A 6,345-nucleotide genomic window follows, 5' to 3' on the forward strand; every position below is an offset into this window, starting at 1 on the left:
TTCAGACGCAAGATCTGCGACAGCTTTTGAGCCTGGATAAACAGGGCGAGGTTGTTCTGCCTTTAGTGGGGATTTGTTCTGCCCCAGACACCTGCAGCGGGTTCACCTTCAGCCTCTCTCAAACACTGCACTCAGCGTGTGCCAAGCCCAGCCCTGCTCCGGGGCACACCTGCTCCTGCCTCACGCTGGCCCCAGCCTACACCCCCCCAGTCCTGCAGGATTCAGGCCAGAGTGAGATCTCAGGGAAGTCTGAGCAAAGGTTTTGGTTTTTTTCTGCTCACCCAAATCATAGAACGACAGAAAGGTTTGGGTTGGAAGAGACCTTAAAGCTCCTTGGGACATGGAAATTGTGTTCCATGTGTGTTCAGCACTTAACAAGTCCAGCTCTGGGACTCTGGCTTGGGGGTTTGGAACTGAAAAGAAAAGATCTTTCATGGCACAGCCTGTGGCTCTGCAGGTGAGCACATGAACCTGCAGCAAGCCAGCAAACCCTGCATGTCCTTGAGGGAAGAACTTTACCTTTTGATTTATTTTAATTTGGAGACTCAGAATTTTTCACAAACCTACAGTAACTTACACAATATCAGGCTCCACTTCAGGAGAATACAAATGCACTTGCACAAACTTCAGCACTGAACTCCCTCAGGAATCAAACTAAATTCAAGCACTTGGCTGCACTGAGGATTAAAGGATGTTTCCATAATGTTATGCAAAGATCTTCTCTTTATCCTGTGTTACTTAAGGCTGTACGTTCTTCCCCAGTCATGTTCAGAAACACAACTCCCTCCCTTATGATTTTCCAAAGCATTCGAGTGTTTTCAGGTGCCCAGCATGACATATTCCAATTAGTCCTGATTTTCAGGGACTTCTAAGCACCTGCCTCTTGTAATCGGTCCCTTTCCAAGTGTCTCAAACACAAATATAAGGTATCCAAAATTGCTAACTTCTTTTGAAAATCCAGAGCCATGATGAACAGTCCACCTACAAGATTCCAGCACAGGTGAAAATTGCATGGATTCAAGCCCCCCAAAATCAGAGGCAATAGTCAGTACTTGCTCCCATGGGATGACAATGCACCCTGCCATTAGAGCAAAATTTCTGTTAGAAAGGAGAGAATTGCACCATTCCCACTGAGAACAAGCGCAAATCTTTTCAGTTCAGCTCACAAAATTATTAATGTTGTGGTCTGTAATTCTGGCTAATCAAATATTCTGTTGCTCCATGCTGCCAGTCGAATGTTTGTGGAGAAATCAATGCCACGAAGAGATGGAAAACTTTCCTTAGTTTCTCCCCTCAGACAAGGAGTCCCCATCTGGAGGGCAAAGGCTCCAGAAAAGGGCAGTGCTTTGCAGGCTCGGACCTTGCACGGATCAGGAGAAATGGGAATTTCTCAGGAGCGAGGAGAGCAAAGGCCAGTTCAGACAAACCCTTCTCCCAACTGGGAAAGCGCCTCAGAGCTTGGAATGTTTAAAGAATTTTCAGTTGCTCCAATGGGTTGTTTAGATCTGCTCAGAGATAATCTGTAGCCTGAAAGCAGATGGGACAGAGGGGACAGGAGGACAGTTCCCCTGGTCCCATGGCAAGGTGCAGGGCTGAATGCAGATCCCACCAGGATCAGCGAGCAGGAGCAGAGCTGTGCCCTTGCACAGTGCCTGGCTCTGGTGACAGCTGCTAGGGACAGGGACACACTCGGGAGAGGACAGGACTGACTCCCACTCTGGCTCAGCTGGGAAAAGGTGAGCTGGGAAAAGGTGGCTGCAGCTCTGGTTTGACCAGCTCCTCCTTGGCCCTGCCCGAGGCACAGCGAGGGATGAGAAACAAACCAAGAAAAGGCAAAGGTTTGATGGATTTTTGCAACCCTAATCTGAAACCTAAAGCCATTCCTAAATGAGGCACCTCAGATCCCTTGTCCATAAAGACAGACTTCGTGATCCCCATTTCCAGGGTACCAGAAAACCAAATTCAGTGATATCGGTAAAGCTCTGGTGATCTGAGAGCAAATGGAACCAGAGAACAGAAAAAGGTGATTATCTGGTCAGGTTTGGCCTGGGAGGAAGATTATCCATCTATCTCGCCAGACCTATTTATCGTCTGATTTTCTCCTGGCTTAGCTTTTATCACCTTTCTAATCCTCCCCATCTAATTCAGATAACATTTTATCTCAGCAGTTCTCACTCTGTGTTGACGAAGGTGGGCTTGGAGCTCTGGGCAGGTTTTACGTGACCTCACGAGGGGCTGCACAGGTGGGTGGAACATTAATCGCCAGCTAATGAGTTCACAATTTTTAAAAATAAATGAGCTGATATATTTTTCTGGAGGAGAGGTGTTATGTCTTTCTGCTGGTCTGTCAACGAGGGAGTGGGTTTGGAAGAACTCTTTTTCCAGAATTTTTAAAGAACAGACTCGTTCTGTGTAACATACACTGATCAAAATGTGTGTGTGTATATATGTGTATATATATCTGTTGCACGATGTGTATTTAAGTGGATGTGATGTATGAAATTGGTTTCTGGGATGGGAAGTACTGGGATGTGTCATTTGAATCAAGCAGGACTCTAAGATAAATTTGAGGCAGACAATGTTTTTTGAATATTGCTCATGATTTGAACCCAGTCAGAGAAAATGAAATTCCAGGGCTTCCAGTCCCTCACAGGGTTCAAGAACCAAAGCTGGAGGTTTCTCTGGATACCACAGCCCTTTGCCTTTTTCCTTTTCATCCTGAATCAACGGGCACTTTCCCCATCTTGTTGCTGGTGAATGCATTAGGGGCTAAACTTTATCATCTCCGCAGTGGTTCCTGGAATAGCTGCAAGCTGAGCACTTGGTTAGGGACAGCCAGGAGGCTGGGAGAGATGATTACCTTCAGGCAGTCTCCCTGGAACATCCCAGGGTTCCTACAGGCACAGCCTAATGCGGGACTTAGGATGCTGAACAGACTCCCATTACAGGGCCAGCCATCTCCACACTTCCACACGGAGAGAGCTCCTTGTTAACATGCACACCAGTGGCTCCAGAACACAGCAGCTCAGTCGGGGCTCATTAAGGGCAAAATCATTCCAAGGGACATTGTTTCAGAAAGGAAAGAATTTAATTTCTCTGAGGGTTGCGGCTGAGTTGCAAAGAGCCCGGGGATTTTGCACAGGGTTGTGTTGGAAGTTGTCTTGGAGCGTGGAGCTCGGCCATGCCAGAGGCTATGGTGGGGTTACCTTGAGAGGTACCTGCAGCCTCTGCCCCAGTGTGACCCTGGCTCACACCAGGGGCACATTAAAATGAATCTTTGTTAAAGAGGTGACTTTAAAGCCCGTGTGTCCTACGGGAGTCAGCAGCTGAGGCTCAGGTAGGAGCCACAGGCACCGCGCTGCCGAGGGAGGCTCTGTCTGTGTGCCTGGTTCTGTTCTGTTCCCTTGCTCCAGACCTGCAAAGCTTTTGAGACCAGGAGGGGCTGTTGTGATGAGGAAATCTCAGTCCATTTTAATCAGCAGGTATTAAAACCCCCTAAGAATTATCATTAATAGATACAAATGAGTCACTGCACAGCTGAAGTGTCAACTTTCTCCTGTTTACCATGGAACAATGCACTGGAACACACAAGATATCCAATGCTTTAGTAATTCCCTGCAAATAAACATCTAATTATCAGGCCTGAGAGGGGAAGGACTAAAAATCAACAAGGATGAAGCCATTTGTCATCTCAGTTTGATTTCCTGTACAGAGTCCTGCACAAAGTGTGCTGGTAGCTCTCCTCTCCCACGTGTGCCACCGCTCCTCGGGAATAACTCTGATGCCTGTTCATTCAAAGCTCAGCTCTATTTTAAAAATCTACTCTCTCTGAAAGGGCTGTCTTTAAAAAACCCAAAAAATTGTACAGGAAAAAGGACAAAATTGCTCCTCAACAAAGGGGCCTATCAACAGCCTGTCAATAATGTGCCAAAGGCCAGAACCTGCCTTTCAAAGAGGCTCCGAAGCCTCAACGTGTACTTTGAGAGCAATTAAGGGATGTAAGCAACATGATGATTATCTCATGGGTGACATTTTCATCGGCTCTTTGGGAAAAAGGAGAGATGGGCTTGAGATGGCTGTGATCAATGTTCTTCCCAGTCCTGCATAAGTGGCAGGAAAACATGTGGTGGTTTGGCCTGGAAATCAGAATGCACAAGGAAAGGAAGGGTGGGAGGAAGAGGTGATGAAGGCAGAAGGATTTTAAATCATACAAGCTGAAAGAACAAGTTACATGAGAAGGAGAGAACCTGAGAAATGAGAGTGGGAATGTCAGGAGGGCAGGAGAAGGAGAGGGAGTGCAGGTGGAGAAGTACAGGAGGAAGAGGGGAATGGATCCCCCTGGTGAGGAGGAAGCCCAGAGACAGAGCTACAGATCTGTGGCACTTGCACAGGGAGAAGTCTCTCATGGGCACATCCCTGTGACTCTTCCCTTTCCCATCTCAGGCCCTGTGCCTTCCACCTCCTCACTTATCGGGGCACAGCTCCATCCTGAGCCTGAGGAAGGAGGAGCAGAACACTCCCAGGGACTGAGGCGATGCCTCAGGGCTGACCTGTGTTATGGTCACTCTGCTCTTTCTCCAGAGTATTGCACAGAGCCGCTGAGTTTGGGTCATCGAGTCCGACCATCAGCCACTCCATCAGTGTTGTCCATCCCTCCCTCCTTCCTTCCTCTCTTCTGTCTCTGTGCTGCAGGTTCCAGCACAATCCCAGAGACGGGAGCGCGAGGGGCAGACAGAGCTGGAGGGGTGCAAGACAGGACTGCAGGTGGGAGCCTCAGCCAGAGTCTCATTGCTTGGGATAATGCCTGAGGGCTGACAGGAGCCTGGACACTGCCCCAGGAACACCGGCTGGCTCAGTGGGATGAGCTCAGCCCCAGCTATCCCGGGTGGATTGGGAGAGCAGAGCCCACACGGACTCTGCTGCCAGCACCAGACCAGGACAGAAGCCAAACAGAAGCCCAGATGTTGCACATACCCAGCTGTTTTGGAGCCAGGCAAAATGTTTCATGGAAATTACATCTGCAAAACTGCATGTTTGGCTGCAGTATTTCCCCAGTTTGCTGAATTTCTTGTTTAGGAAAACAAACTTAATTGTGGCAGAAGAAAATGTTGCTTAATTTGCTACAAAAATCTCCTTCCTGCATTTCATTTAATGAAAAAAAATTAAAAATGTTTATGTTGAGTGAAAGAAATTATTTTTTAAATGTCTGGAAATCTCCCTTGTCCCAAAAAGATCCTGTTATATTCCCAGCTCCTCTCTGCATGTACAGCACAGAGGAGCACACATCCAAATTTCTGTGTGCATCTTCACAAGTGCACACTCACATCCTGGGCAAGCAATTCCAGGCAGCTCTGACAGGCGTAAGCTGCTCTGCAATCTCCAGGAGTGCCTTTTGAAGAGGATCTTAATAATAAAAATAATGTTATGTTACTAGTTAAACATTGGGAATAATTCCTCCATCACAGGCAAACTGTGCTGAAGCCAGGAATGAACCCACACGTTCCCTGGGAGGAATCCCCAGGGCCCCAGCAGGATGCATTAACAGCGCGTCTCTCCAGTGAGCCGTGATGGGAAGAGCACGGAGCAAAAAAAGGTAAAGTGGTTAAAAACAACTTGTATTTTTAGAGCCCAGTCTCCCACAGAAATCTTCCGAGATGCTGAGCTCTCCACTTCTGATTTGCAAGAAATAATAGTTTGGAAGCCCAGCTGGGACTCCTGGGCTGTGAATTTTCTGTAATGTTTTTCTCCAGACCCATTTGCTGTCCTGCTAATTAACCCAGGTAATGGCTGGGTTGTTTTTTTTCCCTTCAGCAGCAGTTTTCCTTTTTGTTAACACAAGCACAGAGAACCGAAGAACCGATCTCTCGAAGGATCCTGGTTGGCAGCAATATCACCATCTGACTGAAGAGAACTCAGCCACACGCATAATCCTCGGGAAAATTCATCTCCACCCTCCCGCAGACCCCGGTGAGAGCCCTTGAAGTGGTAATTAAAGTCTATTGAGTGGCAACTGCACCTGTTTAGAGAGGAGAGTGCGGGTAAGAGGTGCACGAAGGGAGATGAGCAGCGCGGAGAGAGGAACTGCTGGAGGTGGGGAGGAAGAGAAGTGGAAGGAAGGGGGGAGAAAAAGTGCGTTGGTTTGCTGAAGTCGATCCAATCAGTTGTGCATTTCCATCGCGCCCTTGATTTGCTCCCTCCCCGCTCTCACAGGCACTGGTGGAAGCTCCGGGGCTTTCCCCCCCAGCCCCAGCCCCGGCCCCGCTGCTGCCGTGCTGTAAATCCGCAGCTCCTGCCCGGGCCCCGAGGACTCGCAGCAGCCCCGCCCCAGGGACGCTCCTCGGGCCG

The 6,345-nt window shown here is 48.5% G+C and overlaps 1 long non-coding RNA gene across 7 annotated transcripts in view; it reads left to right on the forward strand.

Moving 5' to 3' along the window:
* The window catches only part of LOC108448688, a 14,304-nt gene that overhangs the window by 1,416 nt on the left and 6,543 nt on the right, over positions 1-6,345 (forward strand). For 4 of the 7 annotated variants that reach the window (XR_001864650.1, XR_001864648.1, XR_001864653.1 and 1 more), the window contains exons 2-5: positions 2,169-2,243; positions 4,693-4,764; positions 5,466-5,593; positions 5,840-5,967. This is a non-coding gene — a long non-coding RNA (uncharacterized LOC108448688). Of the gene's footprint in view, positions 1-2,165; positions 2,244-4,692; positions 4,765-5,465; positions 5,594-5,811; positions 5,968-6,210; positions 6,336-6,345 lie in introns of those variants that run through there. The other 3 variants (XR_001864652.1, XR_001864654.1, XR_001864649.1) reach the window with 3 other exon arrangements.

Source organism: Corvus brachyrhynchos, unplaced genomic scaffold, assembly GCF_000691975.1.
Source record: "Corvus brachyrhynchos isolate BGI_N302 unplaced genomic scaffold, ASM69197v1 scaffold158, whole genome shotgun sequence".
Taxonomy (NCBI): Eukaryota; Metazoa; Chordata; class Aves; order Passeriformes; family Corvidae; genus Corvus; species Corvus brachyrhynchos.